Source organism: Phascolarctos cinereus, unplaced genomic scaffold (assembly GCF_003287225.1).
Source record: "Phascolarctos cinereus isolate Bilbo 61053 unplaced genomic scaffold, phaCin_HiC Scaffold_2;HRSCAF=192, whole genome shotgun sequence".
Taxonomy (NCBI): Eukaryota; Metazoa; Chordata; class Mammalia; order Diprotodontia; family Phascolarctidae; genus Phascolarctos; species Phascolarctos cinereus.
Genome location: NW_027555625.1, coordinates 116416391 through 116434624, shown reverse-complemented (window position 1 = coordinate 116434624; position 18234 = coordinate 116416391). Strand labels below are relative to the sequence as shown.

At 40.4% G+C, this 18234-nt stretch overlaps 1 long non-coding RNA gene across 1 annotated transcript in view; it reads left to right on the top strand.

Annotated features, from left to right (window-relative positions):
• LOC110207673 (uncharacterized) overlaps positions 1-18234 on the top strand; it is a 53352-nt gene that overhangs the window by 13437 nt on the left and 21681 nt on the right. The gene's annotated exons all lie outside the window — the stretch shown is intronic.

Sequence of the window (18234 nt, the reverse complement as noted above, 5' to 3'; positions counted from 1 at the left end):
ATATCTTGAGCCTTTTAAAATATGAAGCAACAGGGCTATAGATCTAGAACCTGAAGCATTTGAATGTTTGCAAAGCACTTCACAGGTGTTGTCACATTTTATCTCCACAACAACCTGGAGAAGTAGGTGCTATTACTATTCTGTGTTACTGATAAGGAAACTGAGGCAGACAAAGTTCAGTGACTTTTCCAGGGTCACACAGCCAAGTGTCTGAGGCTGGATTCAAACTCAGGTCTTTCTAGCTCTATTCACTGTGCAACCAGATTGTTTCAGAGGTGACCACAGAGGCGATCTAGTTCAATCCTTTCATTTTCATAAATGAGGAAATAGAGGCCCAAGGAAGTGAAATAACTTGCCCCAAAATCACACAAACATCAATATTAGAGGCAAGCTTTGAACCCAGATCCTTGAACTCTCAAGCCAGTGCTCTTTTTACTGTACTACTCTTGTTCATCACCGATGTTGTTATTTTAATCTTTAAAAGACTTTGTAAACATGGGACAAATCCTTGATGCTCTCCCTCAAAGTAGATTAGCCCCATTTGACATCAGAGAATTTAGGGAGCTTGTCTAATAATGAACAAGGGATAGAGCTTCAACCACCATTCTCCTGATTCCAGGCCTCTTGTCAAGAAGGTGAGAATGCCCAGTATTATTATGTGCATGTTGATCAAGAGATCCCTGTTGGCTGCAACATACTGGTCTCAGGCATTTCATATTTCTTTCTAGTCATAAGAAACCAGAGATTCTTAGATGTGTTCCTGACAAAAGACCCACTATGACTCAGTTCTCTTGGAAAAATAAATAACAATGAAGTGGAATAAAAATAGACTCTCAAACTCAGTCCTGAAACAAACTAAAATTGACGAAATTGAAGATTAAAGAAAGATCCATTTTTGAAGACTTTGTGACATTTTTTTAAAGGCCATACATTCTCAAGGCAAGATGAGTCATAGATAAGGACCACAGTTTTTCATGTCAGTAATTCATGGTTGTCCTTACTCAATGAGCCTCTCACACTTCGGAAGCCCTTTAGAGTAAGATTTTGTTTTTTAACAAGGGATTCAGTTACTCCTTAGACTGATGAAATATATTCTCTTTATGATGGGCTTTCATGTTGGAGGGAAGCTTAGATTTGTTCTTGTTTGCTTCCAAGGGCAGAAATAGAAGTGGTAGGAAGTAACTACCAAGAGAATGATTGCAGCTACATATCTAGAAAACCTTCCTAACATTTAGAACTATGCAGAAATTAAATGGACTGCCTCAGGAGATTGTGGATTCCTCCTCACTAGAGGTCCTCTATCAAAATTAAATGGAGATTCTTAGTTGGTGGGGGATTCCTGTTCAGGTAACAGATTGGAGCACATGGTCTTTGAGAACTCTTCCAACTTGGAGATACTGTGATATTTTCCCCTCTCCCTCCTTCCCTCCAGCCCAGGCGCAAAGATGAGGTCAAAATAAAACTCTCATTTATATGCCCATAAAATCAAAATTTTAGAGCTTAAAGGCATCTTGGAGATTTCTAGTCTGACTCCATCTTTTTATAGATGTGAAAAATGAGGTTGGAAGAAGTTTAGTGACTTGTCCAAGGTTCTGTGGCACGTTATTTGCACAGCTGGAATGAGGATATAGATTTCTTACCTCTCAGTTGAGCATTTCTTCTAGTCCTGGCTCTGCCATTTACTAATTGTGTGACCCTGGACAAGCTGTTGTCCTTCTCTGAGATTCCATTTCCTCAACTATAAAAAGGGAGTGATGACCTCAATTTTAGCTACCTCAGGGGCTGCAGTGAAGATCCAATTAAACAACAGATGAAAAAAATGCCTTGACAATTGTAAGGTGCTACATAATACTGAGTGTTATCATTGGTTGAAAAATGGTAACATTCAACCAGATACATTCAAATAAAAGACTATTTCTCCACTGTGAGTGATAATTTAGGTAGCTGTGCACCTTTTAGGTAGAAGATAAATCACTAAAAATTAAGTAATGTGGGCTTATATTTTTTGTTTGCTTGTTTGGTTAATTTATTTTTCAGTTCAATTTAACCTTTTGTTTACCAGCCCATTTTTATAGCTCTGGATCCCTACGATTCTCTATTTTCCTCTAGAAAGTCTCCTTTCCCAGCTGATTAAAAGTGAACAGGGCTTACTTTCTTCTTTTTTTGCATCTTCTTTCTCCTTTACCTCTCTGGGGTTTGAAAAACCAGTCAAGTGGTACACACAGGCTCAGCTGCCAATCAACTCTGGTTTGTGCTAGGCTGTCTCCATGTAAATGACATTAGGGGACTCCCTAACTGTTTGCATTGGAGACTTATCATGTCATTACTAGGGGCCATATGCTCTTTATAAATGGAAGCTCTTGGTACATCTGAAGTCTTTATTCCCAAGGGTGGGGTGGTAGACAAGCAGTCTTGTTCAGGCATTCTGACAACATCATACATTGAATTGCATTTAAATCAAGAAAAGTCAAGAAGACTTAGAATTACTCAGAGTATTATGTTTGTCATTTTGTATGGGGGGGGGTAAACATATCAGTTCATATTCCCCCTTTTGCTTGACTAAAGATTCAGCTGGAGTAAGATGACAATTCTGTGTTGTTACCACTGGGCAAGGAGGCAGATGGTGATTTGGAGTCTAGATCACAGCAGAAAAAGAAAATATTTGTAAATTTCAGGGAGACCAGAATTCCTCTTCAGATGCTGATGAATGAGAGTACTTGGCGGCAGGACATCAGACCATGCCCGTTTCCTCATGAATCTGAGTTAAAAAACTTTACAAAACACCCCAAGTCAATTCTTTTAAAAATGATTGTATTGGGTGACAGTGGTAAGCAAAGTTCTCTGCCAAGTATTGAGGTACTGTGAAGGAGCTTCATTCTGCCATAAGGATGTAACATGTAAATAGGTAAGTAGAGAGAAGACTAATAATCAGGGGATCAGCAAGGCTTCCTATGAAAGTAGGCATCTGAGCTGCTGCAAGCTAGCAAATCTAAGAGGTGGAGGTGAGGGGTGGGGAATACATTTAGGCTCCAGGAAGAGCCTGACTTGTAGGCTGGGAGACAAGTGTAATGCCAAGTTTAGTGAACAGTTGGTAGGTCTGTTTGGCTGGAATGTAGACTGTGTGAAGAGGAGTCATATAAAATAAATCTGGAAAGTAAGATGATGTATCTCCAAAGATATATCCTAATTAGCTCAGGTTACTTGTTTTCATCCCTATAATGAGTAACTCTGCTTTAGATACTACTCTAGGGGAGTTACATGCCCTAATGAAGGAAGTCTCATCTTAAATTTGTTGGGTCATAGATTGGTATAACATTAAAAACATCGGTAGGATCTCCTTGATTTTTTCAAATGAATTAATGTTTGATCTGTGATTTCATTATTTAAGGAACTCCTAGGGAGGAAATCTCTACAAATGCAGCTCATTGATCTAAGCCCTTCATTTTACAGACAAGGAAACCCAGGCTTAGAAGGCGTTTAGCATAACATTTTGCATATATTGTTATTGTCGTTTGGTTGTTGAGTTGTTTCAGTTGTGTCCTACTGTTTCTGACCCCATATGGAGTTTTCTTGGCAAAAATACAGAAATGGCTTGCCATTTCCCTCTCCAGCCCATTTTACAGGTGAGGAAACTGAGGCAAACAGGGTGAAGTGACTCACCCAGGGTCATACAACTAGTAAGTATCTGTGGCTGGATTTGAACTCATGAAGAGGAGTCTTCCTTCCAAGTCCAGTGTTCTATCCACTGTGTAACCTAGCTGCCCCTTTCCATATGCTAGTCACTTAATAAATATGTGATGCAATGAATTGAACCGGGCTGCTATGTACAGAATTGCCAGGCAGATTCATGAGGGCATGGTGATGGCCTGATGGTACCAAACTCTCTCACTCATCTACATCTGAAGGGGAGGTTGGGGATCCTCAAAATTCACCAACATTTTCTTTTGCCCTTCTCATCTAGGCCCCAAAGCAAAACTGTAATGATCACCAATTCATCCCATCTACCTGTGGTGGTAACAATATAAAATTATCATCATATCAGCAAATAATCCCGGGGCAAACATGCATGCAGTCACAGAGCCAAGACTACAAACCAGGCCTGTCTGGATGCTCCATCTTCACTTTTCCCACTCTACAACACTGTTCCATTTTATAGCTTCTCTCTTTTGAAACTTGATTTTTTGAGCGCGTTCATGCAAAAAGAAAGTGTTTGTGAGTTGGAGGGGAGGCAGGATAGAGAAAAATTGGGGGCCTGGGAAGGAAGAGAAGGATTAAAAAGAGAGTTTTGCTACAATGTAGCCATAGTGATCTAATTCACCATGGGCAGCCTAACTTCAGGGAGTAGTGACTTTAAAGGGCTGCAACTCCTGAAGACAGCTGGCAGTCAGCTGGTGATGCTGCTGGCTTCATGTTGCCTTGGTCTGTCCTATAAACACAACTGATGCTATTTAGATGTTTTTAAAAAAAAGGCTTGCACAGGAAATTTTTCCTCAATGCATGTAAAAGCTGTTCGATTCCCCAAAGAAAGAGACTTGGCAAGTTGGTTAGGAGGGAAGTAGAAAGCACTGGAGCACATGAGCAAATTTTAACAATGTGCAAGTGTAACTTTTATTGCCAGAAGCAGATATGCATTGGAATTTGAAGAGGGGCCTAAGTGCTAAATGCAGTTGTTTTTATCTTCGAAGAATGCCGTGGTTTCACTTCAAGATGAGTCACTTTGCTCTGATTTATCCGGTTTGTAAATGTATCTGATTTGTTTTCATTAGGGAGTTGAAAGCTTTTTTCAGCAAGGCAAACTGCACTGGTAAGAATATAAAAGAAACCCAACTTTATTGAAATGCTTGGGAAAGATAAAGCCAGGATGTCACCTGCCATGTACAATGAAGAGGATTTTGGCAATAAGGGGAAACTCTGGATTTCACAAACCAAACATAGCACATTGAGCTTCTGACAGCACCTTTTATAAGGCCATTCTGGGTTGTTAAGTTAGAAATACTAGGCCTTTCGTTTCTTGTTATCTTAATTTTCTCAAATCAATTACATTTTAGTCTGAATCTGTGATTTTATTGATGTAGAGAACTCCCCGGGTAGAAATCCTTTCTACTGAAGCTACTTTTCTGCACCCAATAGCCTTGGGGAGTCTCTGGGGGCACTGAGGTTAAGGGACTTGTCCATGGTCAGAAAGCCAGTAAGTTTCAGAAGCAAGACTTGAACCCACGTCTTTCTACTACAAGGCTGACAGGCTATTAGCAGCATACTGGCAAATGTTTAACAACCAGCTCTCTGGGATAGTGGTGGGGGAAAAGAATGTATGTTTGACACATCTTTAAGTTTGATCTGCACTATTAACATTTTCTCCATCACTATCTTATGTCTAGACAACCCACAAAACGATAAATCAACCCTTGCTACATGGCGTTTCAATAATTTCAAGGTTTAAATGCTCATACCTGAAAATTTAACAATAGACTCTAGCACACCCTTATTCTAAGCCCTATACTATGCTGCCTGTCTCAAATAATTTGAACTCTTGTAATTAAAGATGGTATCATTTTTCAGGTTTATGTCCCTAGGCCCAGTGCCTTCCACACAGTGACTTTCAGTTATTTCAGTTTTCTCTGTTTCTTTGTGACCCCATTTGGGGTTTTCTTGGCAAAGAAATTGAGAGTAGTTTGCCATTGCCTTCTCTGGCTCATTTTATAGATGAGAAAACTGAAGCACGCAGACTGAAGTGACTTGCCCAGGGTCACATAGCTAGTGTCTGAGGCCAGATTTGAGCTCAGGTCTTCCTGACTCCAGGCCTAGCACTCTATCCACTGGGCCACCACACAGTAGATACTAGATAAGTATTTATTGAATCAAATTGAAGATGAGAACTCATTTCAAATGCTGTGATACAAATGAAGATGTCAAATATACTCTGCAGAGCCTGTTCTAACAGTTCAAGCAATCAACATGTTTACTGAGCACTTAGATTATTCCATGACTTTTATTTACTCATCTGTGTACTTGTTACATTTGCATCCCTCTCCCCTTCCTTAGAATATACGCCCTTTGAAGCCAGGGGTTTCATTTTTGTCTATCCCCAGCTTAGCTGAGTGCCTTCTACTTTACAGATTCTCAATAAATGCCTGTTGGATTGAATTGCAAAGTTTGGTACTTAGAGATCTTTTGTTGTGGGAATGAGTTTGCTTGTAAGAACAGCATCCAAATAATTCAGAATAGGTATGTTTTCAACCCTCTAATTTTTTTTAACACCTTACATACAAAAGAAGTTGTGCTAATTAAGACAATATTTGTTCCTTTCTTAACTTGTTTTCTTTCTTATATGGCAAACTAAAGCAGCAGTACAGGATCCTGCAAAGCTTTAAGAGTCTCTATGTATTTATTTCTATGACCCAAATCACCTTTTAATTGGAAAAATGACTAGATTTCACAGTGTATTAAACATACTTACTGAGGGAGAAGTGGTCCCACACAACTAACCAAATGGCTTGAGGCTATTTTGAGAATTATAGACAAAATGAATATGCACTAAAAGTTTTCACCTTAATCCACTGGAGGGAGGGTCTGTAGATCCAAGTAGCATTTTAACTACGAAAACTGGAGAGAATTTACTTAAAAAAATAAATAAACAAATGTCTTCTCATTAGAAGTATTTTCCCATTGTGTGTGTTGTCTTTGTATGCCTATTTTTTCCTTCTCCATAGCCATTTTGAATTCCACAGAGATTTCTGTGATGAACAATACTTTGTTTTAAGTTCAGTGGACTGGGATGTCATTCTACTGACTTTTTACCCGTGAAGATTTTATCAGACTCTCTCCCCCTCTTGTCTCCATTACTTGGCAGGGCTAAAAAGTCTGTTTCCAACCCTGGCATACCTAATATTTAGGACGGTAACACTTTTGTAGCAGATTTAAAAGAGTTCCCAACAAGACTTCATGGCTTTACTCAACCATGTTTCCTCTTCTATCATTTGTTGGAAAAATCCTTTGCTATCTCTTCTTGGTTCACTGTCCTTTGTTAGCCACAAAAGGCAGATTTTCTTTTGCAAATCCTTAGTAATTAAATGAGTACTTCAGTAGCTCTAGTCTTCAATGGCCTTGTTTCCTAGGTTTTGCCTTTGACAGTCATATTTTGCAAAGGCCCCTGAGATGACTGGGCATCTTACCCTACTTAACACTAAACCAATTGATGGCCGAGCACCCTGCATGAAGGAGGAAAAGATTCATTAAGGGCACTTCATTAAATGACTGAAGTGGGAAGGTCTCCGTGTGCCTGAACCAACTTCAATCCAGAGGCGCTGTCTATTAGGAAGGCAACAAAGACAGTTTCGGAAACTGAACTCCGGCTCCAGTGCATCGGATTAGGAAGAGTGATGGGATTAGCGTTTAATGACTCGGGGCTGGAGACAAAGGGAATTTCCACAAAGAGGCTTAGATATGGAAGAATTAACACTCTCTATCCCAAGCAGGCCTCCGATGACTTCCAACATTCTTTTCAGACTGAGGGGAAGAAGGGGGGCCAAAAGATGAGTAAACCTTTAATACTTCCTTAACCTTTTTCTTATCACAGTAGTAACAATAAAATGAAAAGAAATAAATTAAAGGCATTTTGTGTATCCTTTATAGTTGGAATCTCCATAAAAAATAAAAAGATATATACATATATGTTATATATACATATACACAGACATATATCTATACATATATATATACCTATACCTATACCTATACCTATACATATACATATACATATACATATACATATACATATACACATACATATACATATACACATACATATACATATATACAGAGAGAGAGAGACAGAGAAAGAGAGAGAGAGAGAGAGAGAGAGAGAGAGAGAGTGGGCACTTTATGGTTTACAAAGGACTTTCCATTCATTATCTAATTTGTGCCTCACCAACAACAAGTAGAATACACTATTGCGATCAATAGTACAAGTATGATCATCCCCATTTTCTTGAGGAGGAAACTGAGGCTCTCTGAAGGTAAATGCCTGATCCAGTCCCGCAATCAGTATTTGAACCCAGAACTCAGAAAGGTTCAGAGACTTAGTATCTACAGCTGCAAGGAAAGTTAGAGGCCATCCAGTCCAACCTGTTCATTTTACTGATGAGGAAACTAAGGCCCAGAGAGGTTAAGTGACTTGACCAAGATCCCAATAGCAAATGTTAGAAATGGCATTTGAACCCATGTCCTCTGAAGCCAAAACCAATGTTCATCCCATTGTACTATGTTAATCCTAAATGCCAAGCCCAGCATGCTTCTACCTGCACCATACTGATCCATAAGGTGTGTGCTTGGCCTCAGCAACAAACAGATGGTCTTAACACCTTCCCTTCCATCTCCAAATATTGTCACCAGTTGCAAACAAAACCCAAAATGATCATCCTTAGCAGGCAGTAGTGGCCAATCAGAGTGGCTTCAAAAAAAAAAAAGCATCCTCCTTCGTTGGGCTGTTTATGCTTACAGGTGTGGCAGGAGGAGCTGAGGGAAATTCCACATCACTGATGGAGGCCTCCACCTGACACCAGCTGGCCCAGAACCAAATGAGTCTGGAGCTGATAGCCTGGTAAAAGTGCTTAGTGAGATGCGATGATTATTCAGATGGCAGGAGGAGATAATATTGGGAACACAAATAGCTTCAAAATACATTAAAAAAAAAAAAAGAGACATTTAAAAAGTCAACGTGGAAGCTAGTAGGCAATGCTGGATCCTGGCAGGAGTATTTTCCTTGAATTGGACAAGAATGAGGTATCATTCTCTAAACATGAAACCAAAATGAAGTAAGTGCCTGACCCTCAAGTAGGGGATTACTCCCTGGATTGTTAAGTAAATAGACTCCAAGCACTGAGTGCCTGCTTGTAGTATGTGATTATGTCCTGCAGCCAATGGCAGAATGCAGGTGCGCGGGTTACTACTATAGGCAAAAGGACAATCCAAATAGAGCAGTAAATGCTCCCATACTGTAAACCAATTCAACATGGCCTGATTTTTAACCAAACTAAATTACTTGCAGAAAAGCTGCGCATTCATTTCATGTCCTAGCCCATATGAAATGGTCCTGGAGCAGCTTTAGACACCAAGGTATTATTTAACCCGTGTGGTTTATCAGGACAATGGCAGCCCCCTGCCGTAATCCATTCAGGGGCAATACCGTCAGTCAGTGTGAAATCAAATACATGACAGGGTAAGAGCTTAATGCGTTTTATAGGCAGTTGTTCATCCACATCAAACTTTAGCTTTTAAAATCCTAACATTTGATCCCATGACAGGAACTGTGGCTCAAGTCAGAGATTGGCACATTTTGCACTGCCAGCATGGCAGAAAAAGGCCTAGCATCGTCTACAGTTGAAGGTACAATTGGCTGAAAGGAAACATTTTTGAATTATCTTAGCTCCTCAGAGAACCTCAGACTCCAAGTACCCAGGCTGCTGGTCAGGCAGTGTTTGAAAACCATGCTCTTTAGCTTGGCCCTGAATGACTTGGAAGCCTGCTTTTCTGCTAACATTTTTTTCTTTTTTTTGAAGGATCGAATTTTTCCCAGGGCAGTGAGCACTCATTTTCTTGAAGCAAAAATAATGTAGGATGTAATGGGCTTCCCTCACCTCCCTCCTTGTCCCCCCTCGACCCCAAAGTCTGTTCTTTGTTAAATTGAAAATGTGTAGAAATTTTTATAGAGATCCTCAGCTATATAAATAGCTTTGAAAATTGTTGTAACTTTAAAAACAGGTCAAAGAGGAAATTGAACAGCTAGTGAGTTTCATACCATCCAGTCAGACTTTTTAAAGCATCACATTGGCTTGCCCTAGTAAATGGTTGCTTTTACCGCTGGGGTTTCAACTATTTCTTGAGCTGTTTGCAATCCAAAAGGGAGCCTTTATGGAATTCTGTGATGGAATATCAAACATCCTCAGATACATGGAGGGCTCCCAGGCCCACATTGGGTCCCCAAGAATAGTCATCAGCTCTCAGTTTAGGGGTCAGATGTCACTCCTGTGTATCTGACACTCCCGGAACACTGACAACTTTCTCCACTAGTAGTGGCTTCATGGCTCTTCCTAAACATTCCTGGAGATAGGATAGAAACCTCCCAATTTGGCTGCTCTCACATTAGTTGTATTGTGCCTTTGGACCCTGGTTGCTAACCTTTGGCTCTGAGGATGAAAACCTAATCCAAAACATGACAAGTACTCTTTTTTTAGGGATGGACCTTGGAGGGACAGCTCTTTATAATATAATATGACTTAGAGGCTTTTTATCTATAATTTAGTGGTGTTCTGGAAGTCCAGCAGTTCTGGGCCTGCCTTTTTGAAAGTGCTAACCAGTACTTCCTTTAGGAGTGGGAAGCCAGTTAAATTCCCATGGGGCCATTGGAGGGGAAAAAAAACAGCCCTGGAAGGTGATACTTCTGCAGACCATTCCAAATGGAGAGTGTGAGGAGAGAGAGGAGGACAGAAGGAGAGGTTTTAGGTAAGAGGTTGGGGGAGGGAGATAGGAAGAAACTGCCGAGGCAAAAAACAAGATTCACTTAAATCTCAAGTTTTCCTTGGAAATTTTCTGAAAAATCTGATGTAATCTGGAAGTATTTTAATTCCAAAAAGGAAAAAAAAAAGCACTTCCCTCTAAGCCTCTCCATTTGTCTTTAATTTTCATATTCATTCTACGTGCCTACCTTACATAGAAAGTGATGAACCCTAAGGCCCAAAGCTGTTGTGAAAGCCATGATTCCCCTCATTGTTTCAGGCCCCATTTGTCTCTTCCTTTCTTTTCCCTTTCCAATGCATCCTTTCCCTGACTTGTCTGTAATTAATTCCTCTTCCCCTCTTTCTTACTTTCCCTCGCTGGGTTTACTCTTAGCTCCTTCTTTATCTCTTGTATTTCCCTTACTCTGAAATAAAAATGACTGTGATTCATTTGCTCACTCTTCTGTTGAGCTGAATAGGGAAGGATTACACAGACAGTTAGATTCCTGAATGTTATCATTAACAATAGCTTACTTTTTATACAATGCTTTAAGTTACTCAGACTGCTGTACATACATTATCTCATGTTCACGTCAGAACAATGCTGGAAGTTGTAATTATCCCCATCTTTCAGATGAGGAAACTGAGGCCTGCCCAAGATCATGCAATTGAGGCAGAACTAAAAATTCAGTCTAACTGATAAAGCCAAGTGGGCACATATGCTCCCTCTCAGCAAATGCAGGGAATTTAAAAAAAAAAGGATAAGAAGAAAAGAACATTGTAGGGGAATAGCTGTGAAGGTATCAAAGTATCTTAGAAAAGGCCCCGAACCAGGAGCTAAGAGGTCTGGGTTTTAGTGTTTGTTCAGCTATAGCTAGCTTTGTGACCTTGGACGTGTTACTTATTTAGATCTTGGTTTCTTCAGTTGTAAATGAGATCATTAACAAGAAGTGACATTTACATAAACACTTTCAGGTTTACAGAGCCCTTTCATCACCATAGCCCTGTGAGGTAGGTAGCAAAAGCATTATCACCCCCACTTTACAGTGAAAAAGCTGAGGCTTAGAGAAAGCAGTTGACTTACCCAAGCACACATAGCTAGAGTAATGAAGCATGTACAGAGCTTCAATGACTGTCTCCAGCTACTCGTGTGTGGTAGTGCTGAAAATGACTTCAATGCTTCGGGGATGAGGAGACAATCCCATTACTGGTTACTGATTAGCAAGAGATGACTCAGTAGACAGTGAAAAGGGTATAATTCTGCCCTTGCCTCTCTGTTCCACCCTCTTTTTGTTGTTGTTGTTTAGTAATTTTCTGTTGTGTTCAATTCTTTAGGACCCCTCTTGGAGTTTTCTTGGCAGAGGGACTGGAGTGGTTTTCCATTGTTTTCTATAGCTCATTTTGCAGATGAGGAGACTGAGGCAAACAGGGTTAAGTGACTTGGTCAGGGTCACATAGCTAGTAAGTGTCTAAGGCCAGATTTGAAAAAGCCTGACTCCAGGCTCAATCCCCTGCACCACCAGGTGGCCACCTGATCTGAAATGACAGAGACGGCAATGTCCAGGTTTGCAGTCAACCTTGTAAATTCAATTTGTCTGAAGATTTTGGGTCCTCAGTCCATGATGACTGTGCTTCAGGAGTCCCAGTAACTGACTGCTCTAATGCTGTTGGGGAAAATGACCATCCCACAGAATGAGTTCAATCCCTACCCTGCCTTATAAAACATCTGCTACAGCATGGAGCTTGGGTGAAATGGAATGCTATTCAGCAGTCCTAGAAAATACTTTTGATGGTTTTAAGTCTCAATCTTCCCACAGAGTAAAGCAGTAGCTGCCTATGTTGTTTAAGTTTCTCTGTCAGTTAATACTTGTAAGATACTTTTGTGTTAAAGGAATGCTTAAACAATATTTCTTGGGTGCATAGGAAATAAATACCTATCACATACCTGATTTATATTGTACATTGAATATCTTGGTATGCTCTACATTGATATTTACTAATGTTCTGAAACTCTAGTACCTTAGACAGAAGCCAAAATATAAGCAGATCTTCTCTGGGCTGCTCTGGTGAGGTGTGATGAGCCAAAGAATTTGAGAAGGATGGAGAATGACCTTTGTTCTAGGTAAGGGATTCTTATATAGGTTCCTTGGGGAATCTGTAGATAGATTTTATTAGATCTTTTCTTTTAAATGGAGAAAAGAATTACACCTATATTTTCACTAACTTCTAACTGAAATTTAGCATTTCTTTTGATTATTAATTTTAAAAATGTTATTTTTGAGAAGGGATCCATAGGTTTCATCAGGCTTTCAAAAGGATCCATGATGCATAAAGTATAAGAACCTTTGTTTTAAACAGTCAGACTCTTCTGATACTGAACCTGGTCCAGGGTGGATCCACCCAGGTTCATGAGTGGATCAAAAGAAGATAGACCTCAACTGGCAAATAGAACCCTAGAATACAGTTCCAATTGAAGCTAGCAGGTGTATGCCATTAAAAGAAATAGACCAGAGATCAAGTAGTTAAGTTTGTCTCTGATGTAGAGACAAACAGAGTTGTAAGGAGATTTAGGTGATTGGTACACAGTGCCTGGGGGGGGGGGCGGGTAGCTATGGTACAAATGCTAAGAGGGAGTCAGAGTGGAAGGGTGGCCTTCTCTGTTGGGTGATCTCACTGTGCCCCACCCCTCTAGTCACCTAGGCTCTCTACCAACAGGGAAGAATCCTCCAGACAACTCCCTAAGCCCTAATGCCTTCAATAATATGGGTCACTGACCAGGGGCAGCTCCAGAGAGCACAAAGAAGGATTGTGCTTTTGCACCAGGGGCTCAAATCCCAAACTAACACTCTGAAAGATTTGGTATCCAAATGCAAAGAAAGCCCTCTCCACAAAACCTAGACTGTGGCATTTCTCGTCTTCTGAAGGTGATCCACGTTACAGGACTTTCCTTATGAAATTGTCTGGTCTTCTCTGGCCAACATGGTGCTAAGAAGAGTTGAAGACCCCAAAATAACCTAAGATTTATCAAGAAACTCACAATCCTATTGGGGGAGACAAAATCAGGAGCATACTGAGTTTTAGTCCTCCCTCCTATTTATTTCTTATTTAACCTTGGGTCAGCTGTTTAATCTCTTGGAGCTTCAATTTCTCATCCATCAATAAGCATTTGTTAAGCATTAAGGATACAAAGACAAAAATTAAACAGTCCCTGACCTCAAGGAGTTTATATTCTATCAGGAGAGGCAGCATGTAGGTGTCACAGTGGATAGAACAGTCAGGAAGACCTGAATTCAAATCTGGCCTCAGACAGTTATTAGCTGTGACTGTGGGCAAGTCAATTAACCTTTGTTTGCCTCAGTTTCCTCATCTGCAAAATGGGAATAATAATAGTACCAACCTCCCAGAGTGGCTGTGAGGACCAAATGAGATTTGTGCACACACACACACACACACACACATATACATATATATATGCATACACATGTATATATATATATTATCAGTTAATGTTAGCTATTATTATTATTACTGTCACTATTGCACAAATAAGGATATAAAATATATATGAGGAAATTTGAGGGGGCTGGAGGGCACTAACAAGTAGAGGGTTCAGGAATGGCTTTATCTAAGAGGTAATGTTTGAAAAGAGGAAAAGAACACATATGTACAAAAATATTTATAGCAGCTCTTTATGTGAGGTGCACATAGATGAGGGAATGGCTGAATAACTTGTGACATATGAATGGATTGAATATTATTGTGCTGTAAGAATTTACCAAAGGAACAGTTTTGGAGAGACCTGGGAAGCCTTGTATGAACTGGTGCAGAGTAAAGTGAGCAAACCAGAAGAATAACGTACATAATAGCAATTTTGTAAAACCAAATAACTTTGATTTGGAATTCTGATCAGTGCAATGACCATCTATGATTCCAGAGGAGCAGTGCTGAAGCAGGCTACATGTCACTGATAGAGTAATGATGAACTCAAGATGAAGAATGAAATCTACATTCTTGGATGCGGTTGATGTGGGAATTAATTTTGCTTGACGAGGAATATTTGTTACAAAGGTTTACTTTTTTTTTCAATTGTGGGAGGAAGGAGTAGTAGAAGAAAGTAAATTCAGGGTCATTTTTACGAAAAGGAGAAGGACTAAAACAGAAGGTGATGCTTGAGAATAGTTTTAAAAGAGACAAGGTATTCTAAAGGGGGGAGGCAGCATGGAATAGTGCTAGAGCACTGGATGCAGAGTCAAAAAGACTCGGTTTCAAATCCCTCCTGAGGCACTCACTGTGTGTCTCTGGGTGAGTCACTTAACCTCTTTCAGGGCAAGTTTTCTTTCCTGTAAAGTAGCAGTACTTTCCTCATAGGGTTGCCGTGGCAATCAGATGAGATAATACATGCTAGCCCTTAGTACAGTGTCTAGCACACAGTAGGCACATTTTTGTTGTGTTCAGTCATGTCTGACTCTTCCCTTTTGAGGTCTTGGCAGAGACACCGGAGTGGTTGGCCATTTCCTTCTCCACCTCATCGTACAGATGAGGAATTGGGGCAAACAGGGTTAGGTGACTTGCCCAGGGTCATACAGCTAGTAAGTATCTGAGCAGGATAGGTACTCAGGGAGGTGGAGTCTTCCTCATTCCAGGCCTGGCTCTCTATTCCCTGTGCTGCTAGATGCTCACAATTGACTGACTGATACATGCAAAGTGCTTTGCAAACCGTAAGTGTTATATACATGTTAGCGTCCATTATTCCAGGCATCATGGACAGACAGGGCAAAGGCACGTAGTACTAAGGGGAGGACATAAACATTTATTAAACACTCCCTATGTGCCAGTCACTGTGCTAAGAGCTTTACAAATCTCTCTTTTGATCCTCACAGCAGCCCTGGGAGGTGGGCACTTCAATAGGACAGGTGATTACAGTTGGTTTGCTGGGGATAGTGAAGGCTCTTTACAAAGATTTATCTGTCCTCTCTCACTCAGGTCTCCATACATATATTTTATTTTTATTATTTATTTTAGTTTTCAACACTCACTTTTATAAGATTTTGAGTTCTAATTTTTTTCTCCCTCTCCCCCCCGATGGCAAACAATCTGATATAGACTATATATCTATAATCATATTAAATATATTTCAACATTAGTCATATTGTGAAAGAAGAACAAAAGGGAAAAACCATGAGAAAGAGAAAACAAAAAAACAAAAACAAAAAGGGAGAAAATAGTATGCTTTGATCTGCAATCAGATTCTATATTTCTTTCTATGCATGTGGATAACATTTTCCATCTTGAGTCTTTTGGAATTGTCTTAGATGAGTATTGCTGAGAAGTGCCAAGTCCAACAAAGTTGGTCATCACACAATGTTGCTGTTACTCTGTACAACGTTCTCCTGGTTCTGCTCACTTCACTCAGCATCAGTCCATACAAGTCTTTCCAGGTTTTTCTGAAGTCTGCCTGCTCATCATTTCTTATAGCACAATAGTATTCCATTACACTCATATACCACAACTTCTTCAGCCGTTCCACAATTGATGGGCATCCCTCTCAATTTCCAGTTCTTTGCCACCATGAAAAGAGCTGCTATAGATATTTTTCATACACATTTTTAAAACATAGCTGGTGGGTGGGGGCAGCTAGGCGGCACAGTAGATAGAGCACCGGCCCTGGATTCAGGAGGACCTGAGTTCAAATCCGGCCTCAGACACATAACACTTACTAGCTGTGTGACCCAGGGCAAGTCACTCAACCCCATTGCCTAGACCAAAAAATAAACAAATAAATTTAAAAAAAATAGCTGGTGGGTTAGTGGCCTGATTTTAAGCAGTGGCGTAATTATCTTCCCTGCAAAACTAAATGGACCTTATATGTATATGATTCCTAACCTTGGTCTCATTAGCACTAAGTCCAAAGAACTCTGCTAAAGGGTTCTTAGCATACATTTGCAAAATAGCATTCTCCGAGGCCTTCTGACATCAGACCCAAACCCTCCCCACTGGGGTGACTGACATCACCCAAATTGCATTCCAGAGGTATTGTGGAAAGAACACTGGATCTGGAGTCAGAAGACCTGCATCTGGGTTTGGCTATCTGCTCTGTGAGGGCATTTCTGTAGGTCTTCAAGCAAAGGTTGGATAGTTGCTTGTTGGGTGTGTTGAATAAGCAAGGTAGATCCTTGCTTAGGTACAGGTTAGTCTACATGACCTCTGAGGTACTTGACAATTTTGAGATGCAGTGATTCTGTCACCTTGGGCACAATTTCCTCATCTGTAAAATTGATTTATTGTTTGGGAGAGCTGATCTCTAGGTCCCTCATGGATCTGACAGCCTATAAAAATTCTAAAACTACAGTGAAAAAAGATCACACTAATGTATGGGCAGAGCTGAAGCTAATTTGTAACTCTGTGTGTGTGTGTGTGTGTGTGTGTGTGTGTGTGTGTGTGTGTGTGTATGTAAACCAAACCCTGGCCTTCTCCTTCCAATCATTGCCTTCTTTTCTATCACAAGAACTATGAACGTTCTATACTAGGAAAGACTAAAGAGGAACAGCTCAAACCAATGTTTCTACCTCCTGCCACCTCTCATCCCAAGTCTACTTAGAGTGCATTATGCCAGGAAATCAGCAGAGAGAAACATGGCATTGATGTAGTCAAGGGAGGATGCTGACAATGGAACTCCAGGAATGATCACTTCTTCTCTCCATTTTTCTTTTTCTGTTACTGCTGCCTCATTCTTCTCCTCCCTTGAGTGATTGTAATAAGGCAGCAATATGTTTGGTTGAATTTCAACAATAAGTAAAGCTTCACTTTGTCACCTCCCCTTGCAGCCATACCGTATTTCATAGGCTCGTAGGTCAGGGAAACAGACAATTTAACCTCAGATGAGGCCCAGGAAGGTTAAGCAGCTTGCCCAAATACCTGCAGATGCCTCCTTTGGCAGATTAGACCTTACAGTATGATTTTTGGAAGTCTTTGGAAGGTTTCCGTGAATTTCCATTCTCATCGAGGCCTGAAATTCTATGGTTATTACTTAATTATTTTGGTTTAAGGTGTCAGGACAAAAGAGTTTTGGGTCCTTTCTTGAGAGAGTGTTTTGAAAGGGAGAAAGTTAGAAGGCATAGGATCCATGAGGGGCACCCTGAAGGGTGGAAAAGAGAGCATACAGAAGAAGCTGGAGATGCCAAAAAGAAATACTTCACAACTTTGCCTGAAGCTGAGATAGCCCTGGACTTACGGCTCTCTGTTCACCCAGTTTTCAGACTTCTCTTGCCAGATGTGTTTATTGTCATAGGGGTTTTCTGCCATTTCCATAGTTAAATTGTCAAAGGCCTATGTATGTTTCTGAGGTTATTGTCCATCTGTCTTCAGTGCAAAGAGAGCCTGAGAAGGAGTGAAAACTGGAAAGAACCAAGGGAAACCGACCTAAGGCAAGTGTGACTCATACAATGATGGATTCTCCAGGCTCTCCTACCTACTTCTTGCTTTCTAGACCCCATTCTTTGTTTGTCTTCTTTTCTCTCCTCTTCCTTTCTCACAAAAGCTAGCAAGTGTTTAGCCCAGCCATCTGGGCTGGTCACGCTCAGTAGATATAGGCAAGCTTGGTTTTGCAATCAGAAAGTCTAAGAATTTTCCCTTTATTGGTGTTTTCATTGTTTACATAAGACTAATCCAAAGGATCAGTAAATGGGTAAGCAAGAAACCTCCTCTCCCTATGATAGAAGAGACAAGCTCAAACAGGACACTT